At 51.2% G+C, this 24028-nt stretch overlaps 2 pseudogenes; one reads left to right on the forward strand and one right to left on the reverse strand.

The window, feature by feature from the left end:
- LOC130026602 (polypeptide N-acetylgalactosaminyltransferase 12-like) overlaps positions 1–24028 on the forward strand; it is a 210256-nt pseudogene that overhangs the window by 34803 nt on the left and 151425 nt on the right.
- LOC130026773 (uncharacterized) lies at positions 15357–15437 on the reverse strand (annotated as a pseudogene).

A 24028-nucleotide genomic window follows, 5' to 3' on the forward strand; every position in this document is an offset into this window, starting at 1 on the left:
ACCGGCAGGTTAATCTTCTGGCGATGCTTAGTGATGAGTGACTCTCTGGGATTGTTTCTCATTTCTGGCCTGACTCTGAGAGATGTCCATTCTACAGTGAGGACCTCAGGAGTGGCCAAACCTGACCACGGCTGGGCCTGACCAGCCTCCAGCTCCCTGGCCTTTCTCGAGTTCATTCTTTCAACTGGCTCAAAGCCCCCTCCCCCTCCTGACTGGTTTGAGTAGAGTAGCGTTCAGTCCTCATTGGAGAAAACACCTTTTCCTCCCTGCTAGGCACTGAGCAGGCCCAGGGCCCATTGATTGAAGAGACATCTGCTGCCAGGGAGTCTGTTTGGTTCTGGACCCTTAGTGCCCATGGCATTCTGGACCTGTAAGGTGTTTTTCTACCTGGGTGGCCAGTTGAGTCAGAGACCCTCTTCCTGTTCCCAATCACCACAGCCCCCATCTGGCCTCTGGGGCACACAGAGCAGTGAGGAGACCAGAATCAGCCCTGGGGATGAGGTGATGTTTTTTCACCTCTGGGCTGCTCAGGCAAAGGAGCAGAGCACAGTTAGCAGGCACATCCCACCCCCTGCCCCCTCACCCCTGTCATGATCCTACCATCCAGGGTATATTCTCAATGACTCCATGCTCATCAAGGGTCAACTGTCAATCAAGTTGAAACTAGCACCCTGTTCTGCACTTGCTGGTGACCTTTGTCAGGATTCCTGCCCCGCACCCCGCCTCCCCACCCAGACTCAGTCTCCTTCCCCTGTCCGGTCTCTACAGGTACCTGCAGAGTTTGCATCTGCTTTGGCAGCCTCAGGCAATCCATGGTGTTAGCTCAGTGCACCAGAGAGTCGACCCTGGGGGCTCAGCACTACTCCCCATTTCTATTACTGTTAGTATTTGTGACCAAGGAGACCAGGGCTAGTCTAGGTGCTGGCAGCAGTGCGTTGGGGCAGACCCTCAGTGCCCGAGCGTTTCTTGCCCTGCTCACACCCAGCATGCCTCCAGCTCTCCCTGTCAGAAGACCCACGGTTCTACACTTGGACACGGTAACAAGTTGCTGATGCAGATGTTTCTGTTTCCTCACCTCTTTAAGTTAAACGTTTACAGCAATGCTGAAATTTGCTTCTCATCAATGTTGCCTGTCATCTTGCATAAGCTCAGTAAGAGAATTACAGATTCCTTCATTCTGCTGCTTCAAATTTAGTTCAATGTAAAGTCAGGCATGAAAGGTCAGATCTGTTGGCTTTTCCTGGCCCATGTCATCTGCTCCTACTCCCCAGACTCCAAATCTGGGGCCAGTTTTATTTTGTCTATCCCAGACTCAAGGGTTCCTTGACAATTCTTTTGGCCAGAGACTGTCCCATGCTGTACTCTGGACCATATCACATGTGGGACCTTAGGCCTTCCCTTGTCCAAATCAGGGTCACCTGGTGCATGTCTGAGGTCCAACCAAGGCCCTCCACGTGATGCACATTTGAGAATGATTGAATCAAGGACAATCACTGGGAAACTGAAGCTTTAGTAAGATGAATGTCCAGGATGAGATCAAGACCCACCTGTGACTGCATCAAGCATCAAGCAGTGTCTGTGTGGGGGTCTCTTTGCCAGGAGCCCAAGAGAATACCAAGGCCATCAAGGAGAGAAAAACTAACATTTCACTGGTAGTCGGGTCTGGAAAATGATGCCCTTTTGTCTACATAGTTTCACAGTAGAAAATTCCCAACATCCTCACTGAACCACATGCCAAATACCAAAGGAAACATATGGGCTTTACCTGGAACTTGGGAGTCCACATCCTAGACCAATCAATGCCCTCAACCCCACATAAAAATTCCAGAGTCATTTTGGTGGGGACCCCACATTGTAGATGCAAGAGAGAAATAGTCACAGGCTAGGAAACAGCAGAGACCCAATGAGGCCCGCATGGGATCCTCACACTCCGCACTGCATTTACAGGCAGCTCCTGGGACACGGCCAGGGCAAGGCTGACTGCTCAGTGGGATACCAAGCAGGTCCCCTCTTCTGCCAACACTCTCTGGGACCCCTGTGTCTTCCTGAGTGTGGTGAGTCTAGGGCATGATACCTGCCGCTGTGAGAGCTGTGGGGTTCAGGGACCTTGCAAAAGGGACCGTTCCTGGGGCGGGGAGGGGGCACTTGGAGGGCTTCTTCCTTCCAGTCCTTACCCAACACTAGTCCACAGTTGGAAATTTGGTGCCTGAGCCCACAGGGTCACAAGGTACTTCCCCATGGGCTAGGAAATACATGTCATCTTGCACTTCCTGAAAGTCACGGGGTAAGTGGAAGGCTCCTCTTAGGGCATAAAGGTGGCAGGGTGAGGGGCGTGCTGGACATGTGCCAGCTCTGACCTCCGGCAGCTTAGAAATGTAGTGGCCCTTGAGCGCAGTTCCTGACCTCCCAAAGAACACCAGACCCCCACTCTGTTCTTCCAAGACTGTGGTGAGCCACCCAGGAGACACACATATAATACTATGAGTATTTTACCTGTCATGTCATGTCACGGTTACCCAGGCCTGGCCATTCTGAAGATGAGAAACCAGGCCAGCTTAGTGTTCCCAGGTGGCCTCGGACCTTCATCTTCTGTAGGAGTGTCCTGGCAGGCAGTTGTCCATCCCATCCCTATCTGGGGTTGGGAGACCTCCTGGTCTTCAGGATTTGTCTGGACCCTGAGAGCAGGGGCCAGGCTGTGGTCAGTCATTGCAGATCTGCAGATCCCTGCTTGTCCATAGCAGAGACCATTTCCAGTTCTCCCTTTGGCCAACGTGCCTGAAACAACAATTCTATTTTTTGTCCAAATTTGAAATCCTTGAGTGTTAAAAGTAGGTAAAGGGATATTCCTGATACCCTTTCAGTATCTATATTGTAAACCACAAAAAGGGAGACAAAGAGAGAGAGACAGAGACAGAGAAAAAGAGAGAGAGAGAAAAGGCAGAGACAGGGACAGACAGAGACAGAAACAAACAGAGAGAAAGAGAGATAATAAAAACATCTTCCAAAAAGGCTGACCTGAATATCTGGAAAAAACCCAAGTGCCTGAGAACGGATGACTGGTTAAATGTCACGTCCGGCACTGCGGGGCCGAGCCAGGGTGGGCCGTCAGGGTGAAATCAGCACTCGAGTCACACAGGGTTCCGTCTTTCAGGAGATGGCATGAATGCGTGCGTTTATTCAGAGCACAGGTACAGACTTAAGTATGTTTCCACAAGCCACCCAAAAGAAAGGAAAGGGGATGGGACGTGGGAAAGTGGATGGGACGATGAATAGAGCCATGCACCGTTGGTCAGTCACAGTGGGCAGAGCCATGCACCGTTGGTCAGCCACCTGGTGACCCATTCGACCTAACGCTACCGGTCGGAGCGGCCTGCTTTGTTGCAGTTTTGACATATCCATAGAGACTGCTGTTCCTCGTACATCATTTACAAATCATTTACGAGGGTGCATTTTCCCCAAACTGAAACGTCATGTACAGGGAAGCTGCCCAGCTTTGTCCCCCAAACTGAAACCTCCTATACTGGGAAGTTGCCCAGCTTTGAGCAGGACAAAGGGGGAATGAAAAATCAAGCATTCTTTTACTTGGTCAGTAGGCAACATCTCACCCCATTTTTCCAATTATGGCACGCCAGGACCCCTGTCTTAGGTCGTCCGTCGCCCCGCCGTGGTACCCGTCATTGGGGAGAATGCTTTAGCCCCTGTCTTAGGTGTGCGCGGCGGTGACAGAAGTTGCCCGTCATTGGGTATCCTGGGCAAGGGCATACTTCCTTAACCACGAGGAGGCACAGGGGAGGATTGATGACATTTCTAGCAAACCAGGCAGGACCCAGTGTGGCTTGACCAGAATGGAGCATGGCTCAGAAAAGAGGGGCAGGGGTAGGGTAGAGGGGTGATGGGGATCTCTTCGTTCAGTGATCGGGGGGGTTCTGTACAGGTCCGGTCCGCACTCCTTCTCCTCCTGCGTTTTCCGGTACCGGCCACGGGATCAGGTCACTGCAACAGAGAAAGGAAGAGGCTTCCCAGGCCCATTAGAAATACCTTTCTGAATAGGGCTGCTCTTTGCTAGTTTCTCTCAGTTGCATAAAGTGAATTTGAGTTATTTGCCGATCAACCCTGCCAATCTGGTCTCTGACAAATGAGACAAGTCGACTCAGGATGCAGGGCCTGAATGTAAGCATCAGTAATAGTATGATCAGAGGGCCTGCTATAGTAGATATCAGGGTGGTGAACCAGGGGGATTGATTAAACCATGACTCAAACGACCCTTCGTGAGCCTCTCTCTCCTTCTTACGCCATTCCAGGTCTTCTCTCAGCTTAGCCATGGAATCTCGACTACCCCCGTGTGGTCGGCGTAAAAGCAGCACTCTTCTCCCAGCGCTGCACACAGCCCTCCGTTTTTAAGGAAGAGCAAGTCCAGCCCCCTCCTATTTTGCAAGACTACTTCCGACAGGGAGGTCAAGGACTTTTCAAGATGGCTAATAGATTTTTCTATTCGGTCCAGGTCCTCATCAATAGCTGCTCTTAGAGAAGATAGACCAGAATGTTGGGTTACCAGAGCAGCAATGCCAGTGCCGGCACCTGCCAGGCCTATGCCAGAGTGGCGATGGTTAGTGCGGATATGGGTTCCCTGCGGTTCCTACGCAGGACATCAGGGTAATTGGACCAATAGTCAAGGAGTACCTCAGCAGGGTGGTATATAATTTTTGGGACAACAATAACCATAAGACAAAATTCTTGGGAGGCATTAAATACTGAGCCTGCCAAGTGGGGAGTTAATCCTGAACGTGAACTGGCCCACCAAGCTCCCATTTTTGGTGAGATCCAGGCGGAGTTACTCCATCCCGGGGACTCCACATTCTGTGCACACAACTCCTTCTTGTTTTGAGGGACTGTACCTACACATGTCCCTTGACCGCTAATTTGGGTCATGGTTAGTCCCTGGGGGTGGGCCTTCCACTCTCCAGGGGCTCTGTAATTAACATTGTATGAGGCGTTAATACCCATAGCCTCATAAAACGGTGGCGTGGGGCTTCAGTCAGGTTTGGGGCAGTAGCATTCAGAGTGTGATATGTGGCTTCGATAAGACTCCTGAGGGGGTTAATGATTGGGCCAAAACTGGGTTTTGGGATGGATAGGCCGGCTGTAACAGGAGGTGGTGTCGTCTTAGGGCCAGCCATGGTAGTAATGGTGGGCTTAAGAGGGGGTTTTGGAGCCTCAAGTGCCTGGTTAGGGCCTAGCGGAATCTGCTGCACGGGTTCGATTTTTAAGAGGATCTACAGGATAACCCCATGCCATGGCCTGCTATACCACATAAGTCCCCAGTTCAGGCGGTTGACCCATCGGGTCTCAAACCTTCCCTTATCAGTGAAGGAGATTTTGACCAGAAGCATTTGGGGATGGTATTGTACAGAATATGAGCCATATCTCAGTGGCACAGCATAAGAAATATTAACCAGGTCGTGGTCAACCGACCACTTCCAATAGCCATCATTAGAATCTACGCAAGACCAGCTGGCACAATAGTAAGATTCAGGGCCACCGCAGGTTCTCCTCCATTGGCCTGTCCGGAACCCGGGGCAGGTGAAAAAGCCATTGCGTCTCATTTAGGCTCTGGCCGGGGGCCTTTCAAAACCATCCTGAAAGGGGTAGGCGTCTTCCAGGGAAAAATATAAGTCAGGGAAGCACTGATTAAGGGGTGCTGCCAAACCAGGCAGGACACAGTGTGGCTTGACCAGAATGGAGCATGGCTCAGAAAAGAGGGGCACTTGTGGTACTCCAAACCTCATAGTCCTCTCCACTCCTTATGACCCAGGTCTGCTTGAATGGTTGGTGTCGATTGGCATGAGTTTCGGTAGGGTCCTTCATTAATAATATAGCGAGGGTCCAGGCCACAAGCGTCGTTGTGGTCATTTTGTTCCTGTGGAAAAAAGAGAAGGAAATTCGTCTCAGGGCTAAGTACCCTGGAGGTGAGTTTCATTATTTTTCCCAGCTGTGGGGGACAAATGATCGGGGGGCTCGTGTATTGGCCTGACCAGGCATTCCGGCACCCAAATGGGTTTTTCTGTATTAGTTGGATATACACAGACTGCGCCTCTGACTCTGGCAAGGATTGCTGCCGTTGGTTGCCAGGTTCCTGAGGACAGATCCTTCCATTTCACCATTGCTTTAAGGGGAGCCGGAGTAGCAAAGTGACGTTGGGCTGCACTGCGGCCTGAATCATCGAGGAGCAAAAAATTTAAAATGAATAAGGTTGCAGATAGGAGCGCTTGTGGCCCTTGACAGCCTTGGTAGATCTCACCCTCTTTTGTTTTAGAAATGTAAGTTTTGAGATGTCAGTGCGCTCGCTCTATGATAGCCTGTCCTTGGGGGTTATAGGGAATGCTTGTTGTATGTGTAATATCCCAGGTTTCACAAAAGGAATGAAAAGCGCGGCTTGTATAGGCCAGTCCATTGTCAGTTTTAATTTGCCTGGGATTTCCCATATATGAGAAAGCAGCAGTAAGGTGATCTATAACATGTTTCGTTTTTTCCCCGGCATGTAGTGAGGCAAAAATCATGCCCGAGTGTGTGTCTATCGAGACATGGAGATAATGCCGGTTACCCAATGAGTTAGTGTGGGTCACATCCATTTGCCAGATATCATTTGCTCTCAGTCCTCTAGGATTGACTCCCAGGGATGGGGAATGTATATAAGGAGCGCAAGCGGGACAGACAGTGCTTATGGAGAGAGCCTCAGCTTTGGAACAACCCGAATGAAAACGAAGAGACTGGGCATTAAGGTGGAATTTTTTATGTAGCTGCATGGCCTTATCACATTCTAGGGATGTCATTATTAAGCGGGTAGCTTTATCTGCTCGTTCATTGCCTTCTGCAAGGGGTCCCGGGAGGCCAGAGTGTCCTCTAATATGACCCACAAAGAGGGGGTCCTTTCTGGCCCAAATCAACAGTTGCAATGTTTGTAATTGAGATAAAATTTTCGAGCCCTCACCTATGTGGGGTGCTGTTTCTAATCGGGGGGAGATATTAGCAACATACACACTATCAGTGTAAATATTGAGGGGCTCATTAGGGAATGTCTGCAAGGCCAATAATATAGCAGTTACTTCTGCAAATTGCGCCGAGGTCTCAGCAAGCTGTATGGCGTGAACATCCTGCCCATCAACCACTAAGGCTCGACCGCTCTTAGAGCCATCAGTGAAGAGGGTCCGTGCACCGGGAAGGGGGGTGGTCTTTATGATTCGAGGGAAGATAATAGGGCAAATCCTGAAGCTTTGCAGGAGTTTATGTTTGGGATATGCCTGTGTAATTTGGCCTTTAAAGGAGCAGACAAAAAGGCACCAGGAATCATCATATTGCATCAGATTATTAATCATGTCTTTGGAATAGGGAACGACCAATATGTCCATATCCTTAGCAAAGAGTGCACACCCTATGGTTCTGGCCTTCCAGAGTAATTGAGAAACTAAGGTGGGATAGGGAATCACCGTTCAGGTGGGGGAAGCTGAGAGGTGGACCCAGTATAATGGACCAATCTGCCAGAAAACTCCAGTTGGGGCAAACTCTGAAGCAAGCACTATAAATTGTAGTGGTAGATTGTAATCAATATGGTGTATTTGCATTTCTTCTAAGGCATGTTCTGCTTTTCTAAGAGACAATTGTGCCTCAGGGGTCAATTGACAAGGTGAGGAGGGGTCAGAATCCCCCTTCAATAGTTCAAAAAGAGGTTTGAGCTCTCCCGTGGGCAGGGAGAAGTATGGTTGGAGCCATTGGAGTTCTCCCAAAAACTGTTGCCACTGGTGTAGAGTCTTTAAATGAGAGGTGGCAAACTATATTTTTTGAGGCACTATTCCCACCTTGTTAATGGTGTATCCTAAATATCTGTATGGGTGGGAGAGCTGTACCTTGTCCGGGGAGATTACAAGGCCTGCTGATTCCAGGGCGACCCGGACATGATCATAGAGTTGAAGTAACAGGTCTTTGGTGGGGCAGGCGGCTAAGATGCCATCCATATAATGAATCAAAAGTGCACTGGGGAAACGAGCCCGGACTGGCACTAAAACCGCTGAAACATATATCTGACACATAGTGGGACTATTAGTCATGCCCTGGGGAAGGACTACCCATTGCTAGCGCTGATAGGGCTCCTGAAAATTGGGGGAAGGTAGAGAGAAGGCAAATCTTTGACAATCTTTAGGAGCTAATGGAATATTGAAAAAACAATCTTTAAGATCTATCACTAACAATTGCCAGGACTTTGGTATAGCGGAGGGATGGGGGAGCCCTGGCTGCAGGGCCCCCATTGGATGCATGGTGGCATTGACTGCTCTGAGATCTTGCAATAATCTCCACCCGCCTGTCCTTTTCCTTATAACAAAGATTGGGGTATTCTAGGGAGATGTGGATGGGGTAATGTGCCCCTTTTCTAATTGCTCGGGCACTAGGGCATGTGCGGCCTGTAATTTCTCTTTAGGTAGGGGCCACTGCTCCACCCAGACTGGATCATCTGATTTCCAGGTAAATGGGGTGGGAGGCCGCTCGACAGTGGCCCCGATTAAAAAGGGCTAGTTTCTTCCAGTTCCCCAATGGGCATTAAAGTCACGGGATTTTCCTGCCCGGAGGATGGGCAGTCACTAGTGATATGGGCTATAGTCTTAAAGGAGACTGGCGATGTCTGCGAGCGACTGGGTGATGTAACCAGAACCGTGCCCATAGCTGAGAGTATATCTTGTCCCCAAAGATTGGTGGGGAGGTCTGGGACAATATAAGGCTGGAACTGGCCCTTATGGCCCTCGGCGTCCTCCCAGGTCAATACTTGGGCGCTACGGCTGGGTTGGACTTGGCCAAGTCCTTGCAAAACGGCTGTAGCCATTGTGGGAGGCCAGTTGGCAGGCCAATATTTACTGGATATGACTGAAACATCCGCGCCAGTATCTAATAGCCCAGAGAATTCCTTTGAGTTGATTCTTAGCGCATAGCGTGGTCTGGAAGCCATATGGGCAATCCAAAATATTTGGGCTGGATTATCTGAGCAGTCTCCGTTTGTCTGACCCTGGACCGAGAGCGTTGAGGTGGGGCCTTGCCACGTCGGGAGGAGGAGCAGGCGTGCAATCAGCTGTCCCTTTTCTATCGTCACAATGCCACGGGGGGGAATCTGCCAAGACATGAATTTGTCCTATGTAGCTCTCTGTGATAGATCCTGGGTATATCTGCAATCCTTGCAGGAGAGCCTTTTCTGACCCTAGAATGAGGCCAGTGGTTCCGGGCGGTAGGGGGCCATAGACCCCCGTCTCCAAACTTTCAATTCCCATAGATGGTGTTAGTACCGCCCAGACAGAGGCATAAAGGTCTAGACCTGAGCTGGGAATTGAGGAGCCCCTGACAGAGGGAGGGAAGCTGTCTGGAGCGGGCTGATACTTTGACAGGATGTCTGATAGGCCTCCTGCCTGAAGGCTTGCAGGGCCCGAGGCAGGCCCCTCCTGCCGTTTCCCTGCAGCAGTGGATTGCCTAAGTTATTTGGTCGGGAGCGACACTCGGCTGCCCAGTGATTGCCTCTCTTGCATCTGGGACATAGCCCGGGTGATCCCCCCTTCTTCCTCAAGGGGTTGTTGGGACATTCCTTTTTGAAATGGCCTGGCTGTCCGCATTGATAGCAGCCTTGCTTGGGTTTTTGTGGGGAATCCCTGAAAGCCCGGAAACCTGGGAAGTTGCCCAGCTTTGAGCAGGACAAAGGGGGAATGAAAAATCAAGCATTCTTTTACTTGGTCAGTAGGCAACAGTTAAAGAAACTTTGGTATATCTACACAATGGAATACTGAGCAGCTGTTAGAAAGGATGAATTCATGAAATTTACATACAAGTGGTACTACATGGAAAGTACCATGCTAAGTGAAATGAGACGGAAAGAGAGGGACAGACATAGAAAGACTGCATTCATCTGTAGAATATAAAGTAACAAAATAGGAGACTAACACCCAAGAATAGTCTCGATAAGTACCAGGAGGTTTGCTCCATGGCTTGGAGGTCAGCCACACATGCTGGAAGAAAAGGCAGCTCAGATAGGGAAGGGAGCACCAAGTAAAGGGTGTTGGGAGGGTCCTGCCTAGATGGGAGAAGCATGCTGAAAGTAGACTATAGACCAAACATGAATGCCACTCAATGCCTCTTTTGCAAACCACAGCACCCAAAAGGAGAGAGAGAACAAAAGGGAATGCCCTGCCACAGAGCCAGAGTGGGATGGAGGGGAATGGGGGGTGGGAAGGATACTGGGATCCGTGGTGGTGGAGAATGGGCACTAGTGGAGGGATGGGTCTCGATCGTTGTATAACTGAAATCCAAACACAAAAATTTGTAAGTCTATAACTGTACCTTATGGTGTTTCACTAATAAAAATTTTTTAAAAAAGGCTGGCCTGGGTGGAGAGGTGGGTGGGCGGGTGTTGGGAGGGAAACTGGAAACATTGGAGGTGGGAAATGTACACTGGTGGAGGGATGGGTGAACAATGATGACTGAAGCCTAATCATGAACAGCTTTGTAAGGGTCTATCTCAGATCCATTCAATGAAAAAAAAGTTTAATAGGAGAATGGCTTATATTTGGATTTATAGAATTAGATGTGTAGTACATTTTCTGAGGTAAAGTCCAGAGCTCAGCTGAGGCGCAGGGATCGTTATAGAATTGGGGAGATGTGATGCTAGACTTGAGTTTGGAAAGAGTCCATGACAGGTAGATCAGTCGTTCAAATGTGTCCTGCTTTGAGCACCATTCAACATGTCATTACTTAATTTCTTTTTTAAAAATGATTATTTCATTGACTTTAAGGGGAAACTCTGTATGGGCATTTATAAATGGCAAACAAATTTCATTTGCATTAGATATGGAAGTGGGAAAATGCTGCAGGGAACCTGCAGAGGCCTCTCAGGGTACAGAGATGGGGGTGGGGGACAGGTCCAAGGGAACTTCCCTAGTGGCAGTTTGTGATTGAAAGGTACAGGCAGTTACTGGCCATTAGAAGTTAGGGGGAGTGGTCAGCTCTTTCAGCTCACATTCTGTTTTGAACACGTCCTCCCTTCACATCTTACTGTGTGAGTTTCTTTCAAGAAAACTATCTTGCAGGATTGGAAAGGTAGTCCAGAGGGTAGGGCATTTGCCTTGTGGACAGCCAATTCAGATGTGACCCCGGGCACCGCATATGATCCCGAAGCCCCAGCAGGAGTCGTCCCTGACTACAGAGCCAGGAGTGAGGCCTGAGCAACACTGGGTATGTCCCTCCATAAATGTCCAAGTACAGCAAAAAGAGGAGAGGGAAGAGTGGGACGGGCGGTTCTGATTGCAGTGGGACTCACTGGAGCATTTGGGAATTTCACACGCCCCATTGTAAACTGGTATTCCTTTTAGGATGCAATATAGCAAAATCAATGGAAAGTTAAAATTTGTATTTTGAAAAAGATCAAAGAGGTTGGGAGATAGTAGAGCGGGAAGGGCACTTGGGCTATCTGACTTCAATCTGTGGCATCCCATAGAGTCCTTTGAGCATGGCTGGGACTGATCCCTGCTGTGGTTCCAAAACCAAAGAAGCAAACAAACAAGGAAATGTAATATATCAAAAGCTAGAACAGGTGGTAAGGTGTCTGCTTTGCATAATTCTATCCTGGATTGATTCCTGGCACCTCCTATGGATCCTTGAGCACCATTAGGGGTGATCCCTGAGCACAGGACAGGAGACAGGGTCCCCAGTCAAGGGAGGTCTCATCTCTTAGGCCGCTGGAGCAAGACCATGGGGGCCTGTGCAGGGGACAGATTGCCCAGGCGCTGCCAGCCTTGGGCCTGGGAGTCGGTGCTTGACCTCCACATCCCTGGACCCAGAGCAGGATGCCCTGGCTGCCTGTCCTCACTCCCAGCCTTATGCCCACAGGTGGGAGTGCAGGACAAACAGGTGAGTGTCTGCGGCAGCAACAGGACTGGGATCTCGGCTTCCCGCAGTAGGACGTGGCCTCTGACCAGTGTCGGTCTCTCAGAATGAGCAGGAGGAGGAGCAGGTGCTACTGCAGAGTCAGCTCCGGATCAGCTGCAAGGGGAGTGAATCAGGACAAGGTGGATATGGAGAAATGACAGAAGGTGCCGGGGGAGACCCACTGTGAGGGTAGGAGCCCGCCTGCGGTGGTGGGAGGAAGGACAGGCCAGGACGCCACCCTCTATAATATAACAAAATCTAAAACAGGCTAGAGGGGTTGTGGGTGTGTGGACTGACCCTCACTACACACAGAGGGTCCTAGTAGCGGGGAAGCTGCCAGGTCGAGGTAGGGGTGCCTGCAGCCTAGAATGCTTCTGCTGGTACCAAAAGTAGCACACAGCTGCAACCCCACACCTGAATGCCCCATTCACATGGGCTCCAAGGTCGAGCAGGTGCTGAGGCACAATTCGCTCATGGAACCGCTGCAGCAGGTGCTAACAAAGCAGCAGGCCATACTGGAGGCCACCTTCAGGGAGCTGAGGGAAACCCAGGTGAGGGGGTGGGCAGGGGCTCAGGGACAGGAAGGCGCATCAGGCCCTAGACCTGCCTACTCACATGGTGCCTTCATCTTTAGGGGATCCTCAGTCCTGAAATCAGGAGCAACTGAGCCCCAGGCCTTACTGGAATCCCAAGGGTACCCTGAAGAGGGTGAGTAGTGGGGTAGGTCTCCAGGAGGGAGAAGTGCCTGATGGGGATCTGGAGGTGGGGCTATATGGGAGGTGTAGTCAGGCGGGACCCCTGAGATGCCTCCACTTTCCTTGCTTGGCTGAGACCCTGGAGTGCCCAATAGTCAATCCAGTGTCGAAGAACACGGAGTTGGAGGTGAACATAGTGGAGGTTTGTGAGACCATGACCTCTATGGAACTCGAGGTGATGGTCATGAAGGACAGGCTGGTGGCATGGGAGAATTCTAAGTATCTGGATGACTAAGGTTTGAGACTAAGGTCTGGTGTCCAGACCTGGGGAGCGGGATGATGGATTGTGTGAAGAACCCAGAGAGACCCTCCTGTTCCTGTCTGTGAGGAACAGGAGGCCGCAGACCTCAGATCTGGATCCTGTAATGACCTGTCCCCAAATAATCAGAATCCAGCTCTTCCGCTCGATTTCAGCTGGCAAGCTTGTTCACCATTAATCCACATTTTCTACCCTGATGATGTACCCTGTGTTCTTCAATTCCAACTAATCTAGCCCTGATACAGTTCTTCCCAACCTCCTCCTTCCTCCCTCCTCCCCACTCTTCCACTTTCCATCAGCACTAGACCCTAGGGATCAAGGGGGCAGAAAGGTCCCCCAACACTAGACCGCAGGGATCAGTGGGACAAAAATGTCTCCTACCTCTAGGCACCAGGGATGTTGGGAGCAGAAATTTAAACTGGGCCACACTCAAACCTCAGTTATGATAGCTCCAAAAGCCAAACAAGGGCTTGAGGTGGGAGCTCTCCCTCCCCAGTACACAGTCCCGTTTCTCCATATGGCAGCCCTGAAGCTAATGGGGGCTGGAAACATCAGAGCAACCAGTTCTAGACACTCTTTGGGGGCTGGTTGGGCACTAATGAATTGAGGAGAAGAGAGAGGAAGGAGGCATGCTGGGTCACTCTCTGACAGTCACTGTCCTATTTCCAAGTTTGTTTCAATAAATGGATCCATCCCAGGCCATGTGGGTATGTGTCTTGGGCGAGGTGTGTCCTGCCAGCAGTTGGCAGTTGCTTCTAGATTGTGGGTGGCCCTTGCCATGAGATTCACCATGTCTAGAGCCTGTCATCTGCATGCCCCTGAGTACGATGTTAATGACCCCAGGAGAGTACCTCTAAGATTTGGAGTGGTAACATTCAAAACATGGTGGTGGGAAGGTACGATGGTGGTGGAATTGGTGTTTGAATATTAAATGTAATAAATTATTGTAAACAACTTTATAAAAACAAAATAAAAATTTGCAAAAATGTCAGCAAAATTTAAAGCATGAAAAGAGAACAGAAAAATCCAAGATACACCAATCTAATACTTTTTTTTAATAAAAAAAAGCAGTGGCGTCTAAGCTATAAAGATAACCCACAGAATGGGAAAAATTATTTACCCAATACCTAGCTGATAAAATGTTAATATCCAAGTTATATAGCACATTGGTAGAACTTTAAAAAAATATCTCCCAACCCCATCAAACAAATGCAGAGAGGAATAATGAACAGAAACTTCGTCAAAGAAGAAATTCAAGGGCTGGAGCGATAGTACAGTGGTAGGTTGTTGCTTTGCACGTGGCTGATCTGGGTTTGATCCCCGCCATCCTACGGGCTACACCCGCCTTGGAACCCCAAGTGTTCTGTGAGAACCAGAAGGGAGTGTCCTTCCTAAAGACACCCCATGCACACCCCATCCTCCCTTTCACCTAGAGGTGGAAATCACACCCAGATCCAAGACAGACCTGAGCCAACAACCCGTCAAAGACAAATTGTGTTGGCAGAAGATCAGACAGACTGTGATGCCTGTGAGGTAAGGAGGCTGCAGACACCCATCCCAGGGCACAAAGTGACCTGCCTGAAAGTGATGTGTTCCCCCCAGGAGTCAGAAATGTTTGAACAGAATTCTTACTCACCTGTAATTCCATCTTTTACCTACCCTGTCAAAATCATATTCATTTACCCCAACCTTGTCTTTCTTCCCTCTTCCTTCCCGCCCTTCTCCTCTCCCCCTCCTCCTTCCTGCCCCCTCCCTTCTCCCCTCCTCTGCCCCTTCCCATTGAGGAATGGGGCTATGGGACTATGAGGCTCTGCGGCTACACAAAGCAATTGCAGACGTGCCCCCATGACAGGGATGCTGCGCACTAGGAGTGGCGAGATGACCCAAACAGAACAACATTGAGACTCGTACTCTGCAAGTAAAGAAGTTACACAGTCTCCAAGGAAGCTCAGGTAGAGAAGAGGGCACCAAATCAAGGGTGCTGGGAGGATCCTCCCAGGGTGGGAGAAGCATGTGAAAGTAGACTATAGACCAAACATGACTACCACTCAGTGCCTCTCTTGCAAACCACAGCACCCAAATGGGGAGAGAGAGAACAAGGGGGAATGCACTGCCAAAGAGGCAGGGTGGGAAAGAGGGTTGGTGGGGTAGGAGGGATGCTGGGACCCGTGGTGGTGCAGGATGGGTGCTGGTAGAGGAATGGGTACTTGATCATTGTGTGACTGAAACCCAAGCACAAAAATTTATAAGTCTACAATTGTACCTCATGTGGTTTCACTAATAAAAAAATAATAAAAAGAAAATTCTTGGATTAAAAAAAAAGGTACACAGCCTCCAACACATCCATATGTGCAGGAGCAAACTCAAAACATAAAATAATAACCCAATTAAAAAATAAATCCAAATAAATAAATTTCAATTTTTAATATGAACAGATACTACACTTGATCTTAGCCAAAAGGCCGAGAAGCTCAGGGGGATGGAGTGATAGCACAGTGGTAGGGCGTTCGCCTTACAAGCGGCCAACATGGCCGACCCGAGTTCAATTCCTCCGCCCCTCTTGGAGAGCCCGACAAGCTACCGAGAGTATTCGATATGCCAAACATAGTAACAACAAAGTCTCCAATGGAGACGTTACTGGGCCCGCTTGAGCAAATGGACGATCAACGGGAGTGCCTTTACCTTTTACCTTTACCTTTTAATATGAAAATTAAGAGATCGTGGGGTCTCACCATGTTTCCTGCTTGTCCCTATCCCTCGCCGAGCGCACCCGCCCCTACCCAGTCTTTCCAGAGGGATTCAGGGCTTCATTCTTATGGTGTTTATCCGGATGCCACTCAGGTTGGAAACTGCTCCTGAACTGTTCAGTGGTTCTGAGCAAGAGATTTAGTCCACTGCTTCTTGCAAGTCAGAGGATGGGGTCCCATCCGATAAGCAGAAAGGCTGGGGTCGTGAAAGTTAGAGTGGGTTTTCACATCAAAATCTAGAGTCGCAAAACTTGGATGTGGGTTTTCACATCATAATCCCAGGGACTGTGCCATCTGGGGAATTGGTAGCCACTGGGGCCCTTTGTTATTCATCACTGTCACCCCTGAATGGGGACCTGGAGATAGTTTGTTTACCTTTGTGGCACAGCGAGAGATCAGAGCCCCCTACCTCAGATACAGGTATGCCCAGACCTCTGCCAATGGCCCTACCCTGGGTCAGGGCACCTAGAGCCTGGTACCCTTTCTCAGGCACTAAGTGGATCAACCTCTATGCCTCTGAAGCCCTACTGCTGATTTTTTTAGGTTATTTGTTTTTCTTTTTTTCACTTCTAAATGCTCATTCTTCCAGGAGGTCTGGTGCCCAGCCTCAACCAAGAGCTGGAGCAGAGCCTCTGAGGCTCTCTTTCAGTTCTCTTAGGCTTCTGACACTAGGACCTTATCATCTACAGACTGCAGGATGGTCCATTCAAGGGCTCCAACGAGGATTTTCTTAAGTCCAGAGCCAGGGTCTTCCTGAAGAAGGTGGCCGAGTTTTTGAATCCTTGGGCAACGGGTCCACAGTGACTGAGGTTTCCTCCTGTCTCTGGATCCTTTGGCCCAAACGCAAACGGGTCTTCTTCCTGGAACAATTTCCAAAGGGAGAAACACATCTTTTGAGGTTCAGGCCGGTCAATCATTGGGCACTAGAGGAAAACAGACTCAAGAGAGTGGAAGGGCTGGGTACCACAAGGTGACCAGCAGGAGCGACCACACTGACTCGGCACAGATCATGACTTCTCAACTGAGGCCAATGGGTTGCTCCCAGTTGAGCTGCATCTCACCACTATTCCTGCCTCTCAGACCTGCGCAGTATCTTTCCCTATCCCTAACCACACCTCACGGGTTACCTGACATTGTGGCTGTCTCTGGAGGCTCACTCCTAGCATGAGTTTACCAGCAGAGGGGCATGATACTGCCATTAGAGGGCGCCTGGAGAGGGTATTTTCCAAAGGGGGAATATACAGTGTCAAGGTGGACATTTATTTGCGCTTCTAGCTCTGTCGGGAGATCGAACGCCAATAAGATACTAAAGTGGGGAACAGGGAGAGCCTTGTTTTCCATATGGAACCCCCAGCATCTGCTGAGACCATGGATTCTCAGGCCCAGCAAAAGCCGGGAAGGGCTGCACCTCCGATACCTTCATTGAGCTCTCTTCCTATGTTGCCCTGTCTTGAGGTCATGGGGCGACCGTTTCCACGAGGCTTTTCTTGGGAGTGTAGGTACCAAGTTACCCTGCCTTCCCTGCCTGCCTGGGGACTCCCTGCGACTCTGTCAGACTGTCCAAGTGGTCCTGGTGACAGTAGACGTTTCTGGAAGCTACCCAACTTTGAATGTCTGCCACTCCCTTTCACAGAGGGTCACAGCTTGTCTGGTGTCATATTGGCACTTTGTTCTCTCCTGCAGCATGTCATGGCCCTCTGGGGCAATGATCTGGGGCCTGCCTTCTGCCCCTCCGCATCCTCCACCCCTGACTCCTGCTCCTGCTCTGGCTCCCCTCTTTCTCCCTGCCCCTTGTCTGCCCTGCCAGTTCTCGCCGCCTCTAGACCAAGGGCACACTGGAGGTGCTGGCGCCTGCCCTTAACCACACGACTGGTGTCGTGCTGTCTCCACTGGACGAATGGCAGTGCCACCCAGCTGCCATGCTCTCTGCCAACTCCTCCTGTGCACCAGGTGCCACTGCTTGGGTGTTGCTCTTTTTCCTTTTGGTCTTGTCTTGCTTTCTCCCCTGCTTGGTAGTGAGTTTTGTTATTTCACAAATGAGAATTGCAGCACTAATATAACTTTGAGTTTTCAACGACTATGAACTCATACGAACTTTGCCAAAATTTCTGCCTAAAGCTAACTAAAAACCAAGCAGCAGGGACGGGAGTGATAGCACAGTGAGTAGGGTGTTTGCCTTGCACACGGCTGACCTGGATTTGATTCCCAGAGTCTCATATGGTCCCCTGAGCACCACCTGGAGTAATTCCTGAGTGCATGAGCCAGGAGTAATCACTGGGCATCGCTTGGTGTGACCCATAAAAGGAAAAAAAAGCACATTTTGGAATGTGGGAGAACATGATGAGATAACAGTGCTAATGGAATGAACAGCTCCAAAGACTGAACACCGCACAAGGCGAGAGATCAGTTTTACAGCGGATCTGATGGGCGACGGGGTATTAGCAAGCAGCTGACAGGAAGTATGGAACAAGAAATGACCAAGCTTTCTTGGTGCCAAGAAGGATCGGGAGCATATCAATAATGTAGGAATATTTGGGGGATTTTCCCAGGTTTCTACGTTGAACAGTGTGACAGACCACCTCTGGGACATCTCGGGTGATTTCCGTGCTGTCTGGTCTCTCCCAGACCCTGTGCCTCATGGCAGCTCCTGCTCTCCAGGGTAGCCTGTCTGAAATTAGCCTGCGAGAAATGTGGGTAGAGGTGCACTCTCCTCTTCAGCAGGGCTCAGGAGATCCTAGTATCAGGACTTGAACAGGGCTGGGGCGCATCAAGGCAAGCACCTTAAACCCTGCAATATCCCTGGGGCCCATTCTTGAAAAGTCTGAAAGTGCTTGGATTGGAAGCTTCGGGTTCCACGGGGCTGTCTCCCTGGGCACGGTGCCGTGCAGAAGGGGGAGTGAGGCATCTTTAAGGGAGCCCAACTCTACAGGAAGGAGATTTAGGTGGGAAGCAGCTGAAAAAAAAAATACCGCTTGGAGCAGGGCATTAGTCCAGCAGATAAAGTGATCATCTTGCACACTGCTGACGTTGGATCAATGGGCCCCCCTAGTTCTACTAGTAATGGTCCCTGAGCTAAGTCGGGGTAAAGCCTGAGCATGTCTGGGTGTGGTGCTAACACCCAAAGAAAAGTGCTGCAAGCAGACAGGGCCGGCCTTTTCCCAGTGCCCTAAGGAAGGACTGCTCAAATTCTTAGAGGCCATAAGAGGGATTTCCCTGTTAGGTGGAAGGGGTGAGGGAGGGGAAGGGGGTGACAGCAGTGGCTCTCCAGTTGTGACTCTGCCTGAGCAGTGACAGTCCACTTGGACAGTCCACAGTGGCCTGACTCAGGCCAGGACTTGGCTGCTGGTTTGACACAAAAGTGTCCTGAAAATGTGTGTCAGGGTCCTCAGGAGGAAGAAGCCCCCAGTGGGGGTCAAGAGGTAGGACACCTGGGGGCAGAAATAGGCGGACACTGCCCTCGAGCCCTCCAGCTCCCTTGGTTGGCTGAGAGCCTGGGGCTGCCCCTCAGTCTATCCAGTTTCAGTCAATCTAAGGGCACTGAAGTGGAGGCGAACACAGTGGAGATCATAAAGCCTGAAGAGCTGGAGGTGGTAACAGTCAAGAAGGACAAGCTGGCGGTGTGGGGAAGACCGTGCATCTGGAGGCAGAAATGTCCCCCAACACTGGGCACCGGGGATATGGGGGGCAGAAATGTCCCCTAGTAATAGACACTAGTGGTCTGGGAGGCAAAAACAGGCCCCAAGCAGTAGGCACCAGTGACATGGAGTGCAGAGGTTAACCCTCACAATTGACAGCAGGGTTCCGAGGACAGAAATGTTCACAATTATTAGGCACCTGGAATGAGCAGAGCTGAAATTTCCTCCAAAAAAAAAAACACTAGGGATGTTGGGGAAAATTGTTTTCCAAACTAGACACTAGAGGTCTGGGGCAAGAAATATCCCACAACAGAGAACAGAGCTCAGATAGGAGACATGTCCTCCAGCACTACACAATAAGGAGTCCCAGGAGCAGAAATACTCACCCCCATAGAAATAGTCCAAAGAGTAGCAATAATAAATGACCACCTCCCCACCCCCCACCTTAGACTATATCCCAGGAGAGAGGAGTGGAGAATGCCTCCTCACCCCTGCTTTCCCACCTAAATGTTCAGATATTTCCGGTTTGTGGGCTGTCCTTGCATGGTCCAGGGCATTTTCCACTTTTTGAGTTAAAATTCGGTGCAGAAGGCCAGAAAGAAGTCTCAGGAGACTCAGTACAGGCTTGGGATGCATGAGGTCAAGAACGTTCCCTGGCACCACAGGGTCTCCTGATCACAAAGGCTGGAGCAAATAGAGATCCCCACAAACCCCAAACCTCTCAGGTATGTACACAGGCCATGAGGGTCAATGAAGCAGTACCTGGAAGGATCTCAGTGCTTAGAGGAAACCCTCATTCAGAGCATTCGATTTTCAAAACGGCACTTGGCTACAACCATCTACCCCTCCTTGGCCGAGGGAAAACGAGGCAACACTCAAACCTTCGCTTCATGGGCTACAGACCAAGCAAAAGTCTGAGCCGAGAGCTCCCCCTCCTCCAGTGCACTGTTTTTATTCTGGGAAAGGAAGTCCTGAAAAGGATGGAGGCTGGAACAGTCAGCAACTGAGTTCTAGGCACTACCTGGGACAGTTTCGGGGATCATGAATTGGTGGCAGAGTAGAGAGAGGGGAGAGGGCTGAATCAGTCTCCCTGACAGCCACTGTCCTGTTTCCAAGATTGTTTCTACAAATGGATGCATCCCAGCCTGTGTGGGTGTGTGGCATTGGGTGGGTGGGTCCTGCCAGGGAACGGCTCATGCTTCTTGATGAAGCATGAGCTGTCCTGTGGGGGTCTCCCCATGGATCAGAACCTGACATGACATGCCCATGCCCATGGTGCCTGTTCCGTCTACACCCTCTCTGTAGTGCCCACCGGGAAGAGCCCCCACCTTGCCCCCAATGCTTCCTGGGTGCCAGGCCCCCTAGTGGCCAGATCATGTCTCAGGTAAAGGACCTGCAAACCTCCTGTATTTCCCAAACCTCTCAAGGACTGGATGGACTTTCTCTGCCCAGAGCCTCACCCCAGTGTGGAACCCTTCACTGCCCACAGGCTCCCCAGACAGCACAAGCCCACAGTGACCCTGTGACCCTCCATCAGAGATGGATTTGATTCTCAGCCCAGTGAAAGTGGAGGGGGAGATGTCAGAGCTACAGGAGACAGCCGGAGACCACTGGGGCCTGAATGTGCTCAGGGCAGGGAGGACAGGTGCATTCGTGGATGCCATAGTGGGCACGGGCGATATGGGGGAGTTGGGGTTCCTTTCAGGCTGCAGGACTCGTGAGGGCAGCGTGGCCAGGCTTAGTGGCCCTAGTTGGGAGTGTGTGTATTGAGAGGGATTTCCAGAGCAGGCCGGGATCAACACCAGAGAAGCATCAAGGTTCCCCAAGGCCAAGTCTGGTGTCCAGCTGGCAGTAGGATGCACTGAGTCTCAGAGAAAGGGGCAGAGCTGGGATAGGGAGGTTCTGTGGGGTCATTAAGAGCCCTCCAGGACTCAGAAAGGGAAGTCTCTGAGCAACAGGGGGAATTGGTCAGGGACAGACTGGGTCTGGGGGCTCATGCACCCACAAACTGGCTGCTGCCAGTCTGGGAGGAAGCAGTGAGAGGACAGAGAGAACGTGGACACCGGATCAGGCGGGAGCAAGAACTCTGCGGACCTGAGGAGAGGATAGAGGAAGGGCAGGGAGGGTAGGGGCTCCAAGGAGAGAAAGGAGAGGGGCCTGGGGAGTGACGGGCCGTGGGGACAGCGACCAGGACAGCCCCTCTGCCAGGCTCGCTGGGCTCCCACAGCAACAGCCAGGCCAGACCTAGGGGTGCTTAGGGGCTAATCCTGGCAGCTGCAGCCCGGCCTGGGCGTGGGGGGACGTGGTCTCTGGGAATGAGAAAGTCGTGGACTGAGCTACGGGAGACCGAAAGGGTCAGTGCTCCTGGCCCACCGTGGGGCCCACAGAGTTCCAAGCCACCATCATCGGTAGGGGGCAGTGCCCGAGGGTCCGGGTGGGGGTGGGGAGGCCCGTCAGGCCCACCAGGGCAGAGGTGACGAGATGTCCCCTCCACCACTAGACGCCAGGGATCGGGGGGGGGCCGAGATGTCCCCCTCCACAACGTCCAAGGGATCAGAGGGGCCGAGATGTCCCCCTCCACATGGTCCGAGGGATTGGCGGGAAGAATTGTCCCCCTCCACAAGGTCCCAGAGATCAGGATGGCAGATATATCCCCCCAGCACTAGCAAACAATGATTTGGAGGTCAGAAGTCACAACTCAGCTCTCCCCTCCCCATTGTGGGGTCCTGTTTCTGCGCATGACAGCCCTGAAGCTTGGCCGCTGGTACCATACAGTGACTAGATTCTACACACTGTTTGGGGTTGTTTGGGGACTTTGTATTGCTGACTGAGAAGAGGGAAGGAGGAAGGCGGGCTTTCTCCCTGACCGCCACTGTCTGATTTTCACGATTGTTGCAATAAATGGATCTATCCCAGGCCTGTGTGGGTGTGTGTGTCACTGGGCGGGGCAGGTCTGGCCAGTAGTTGACAATTGCTTCTAGATCGTGGGAAGCCTTGGCCATGTCACCATAACAAGACGCGTCACCTGCCTGCCCCTGTGTGAAGCCTGTCAATGACCCCAGGAGAGTCCACCCCAAGGGTTGAAGGTCTCAATCACGGATGCGTCCCCAGGAGGGAGGGCAGGATGCAGCACCCAGAGCCCTGCCTTCCACTGCAGCACCTCCATGGCCTCCCCTGCCCCTGGTGCCTGTTTCCCCATTCCCCTCTGCAGTGCACCAGGGACAGACCCCAATTTGCACCCTAGTGGCCACATCAGGTTTCTCAGGATGAGCACTTGAAAGTGCTCCTGCAGCAGGTGGGTCCAAGGTGCTGTCCCCTCAGACAGGCTCCCCCTTGATGGCACCCACCCTAGCAGGAAGACAGTGTGTTATCAGTGGAGCAGGATGGGGTTGTGAATGGAACATGTTTCTAGTGTCCCCGAGTCTGTACGGAGCTGATCCCTGATAGTAGCGCCCCACTTCTTTGTGGACCATCAGATTCCCTAATACAAGTCCCACTGCCACCATCACAGCACGGTCAGACCCCATGTAATAGAGAACCAGGCCCGACTCCTCTTTGCTCCTGCACACCTGGACCTGTTGGGACAGCCTTGGCTGAGTGACACTCTACTGGTGACAAGAAGTGTGTCCAGATTCATGTATCAGACCAGATGGCAAAGCCTCAGAAGGCAGAGCCATCCTGTTCCAGTCATTTCCAGGAATTTGGTCAGCCATGCCCCTTCCTGCCTGTCACATTCCTACTTGGATGGGAGCCAGGGATCGGGGAGGCACCAGGGATCAGCCTGGTAGGGCTGTTCAGGGCAGGCACAGGCAGGTCCCGGTTTACCCCTCGGTGCCCAGTTCATAGCCCTTCCCCTCTAACTGCACCATGGACCTGGGGCTGCCCGTGCACTCTCATGGATCTTCACACCTCACACATATCCTGCACACCCTCTCGAAGCTTCTACTGGGACTCTGGGCTTAGTTCTCTGTGTCCTGCCTCTGGGCCCCTGGGCTCTGGAAACACCAAGTCCAGGTTTGCCTTGAGGTTTGGGGACCTGGGAGATTGTGGGGATCAGCGGATTGAGCCCTCTCACCCCTTGCCAGTGTTGAGAGCTGTTCTCCCATTGAACGACTGTCTTTGGAGTTTTTCCTTTTAGGATCATACAGAGTCTCACCAAGACAGGTGGCACCAAGAATTTGCTGGAAGCATCCTAGTGTATTCCATGTGTGCAGGCTCTACCCAGCTATCCCCCAAACGGGCAGTAGCTGGTCACAGCATAATTATGTAGCTTGTTTACAGGCTACCTTGATTCTGTGGTAACAACTTTCATCTAACATGCAGTGGTGCCTAGTGCTCTCAGGTGCTCCCACAGTGGTGATTCCCGTTTCTACGCTCAGTATTCGAGCGTTCCCGTGAGCCCCTTCCATCCTTGCTCGGGTAACCTGCTCTCCCTTATTCTCTTGCTAGGTGAGAGATTTGGGAACCCCATCCGGTTCAGACAGAAGGACAGAGACATATAAATAAAGTTAAGGAAAAAGGAGTAGCTTAATGGGGGAGCTCCCAGGGGACTCTCTGAACCTCAGGTGAGGCAGTGGTACACCCGCGCCCTGGTTAGACTAAGGGGGCTATGAAGTTGTCTTGGTCTGGTCCTAGTCATCTGTTCGTGGGTCAATGGTAAGGAACCTGGAATAAAGCCTGGTG

Source organism: Sorex fumeus, unplaced genomic scaffold, assembly GCF_029834395.1.
Source record: "Sorex fumeus unplaced genomic scaffold, SorFum_2.1 ptg000034l, whole genome shotgun sequence".
NCBI lineage: Eukaryota > Metazoa > Chordata > Mammalia > Eulipotyphla > Soricidae > Sorex > Sorex fumeus.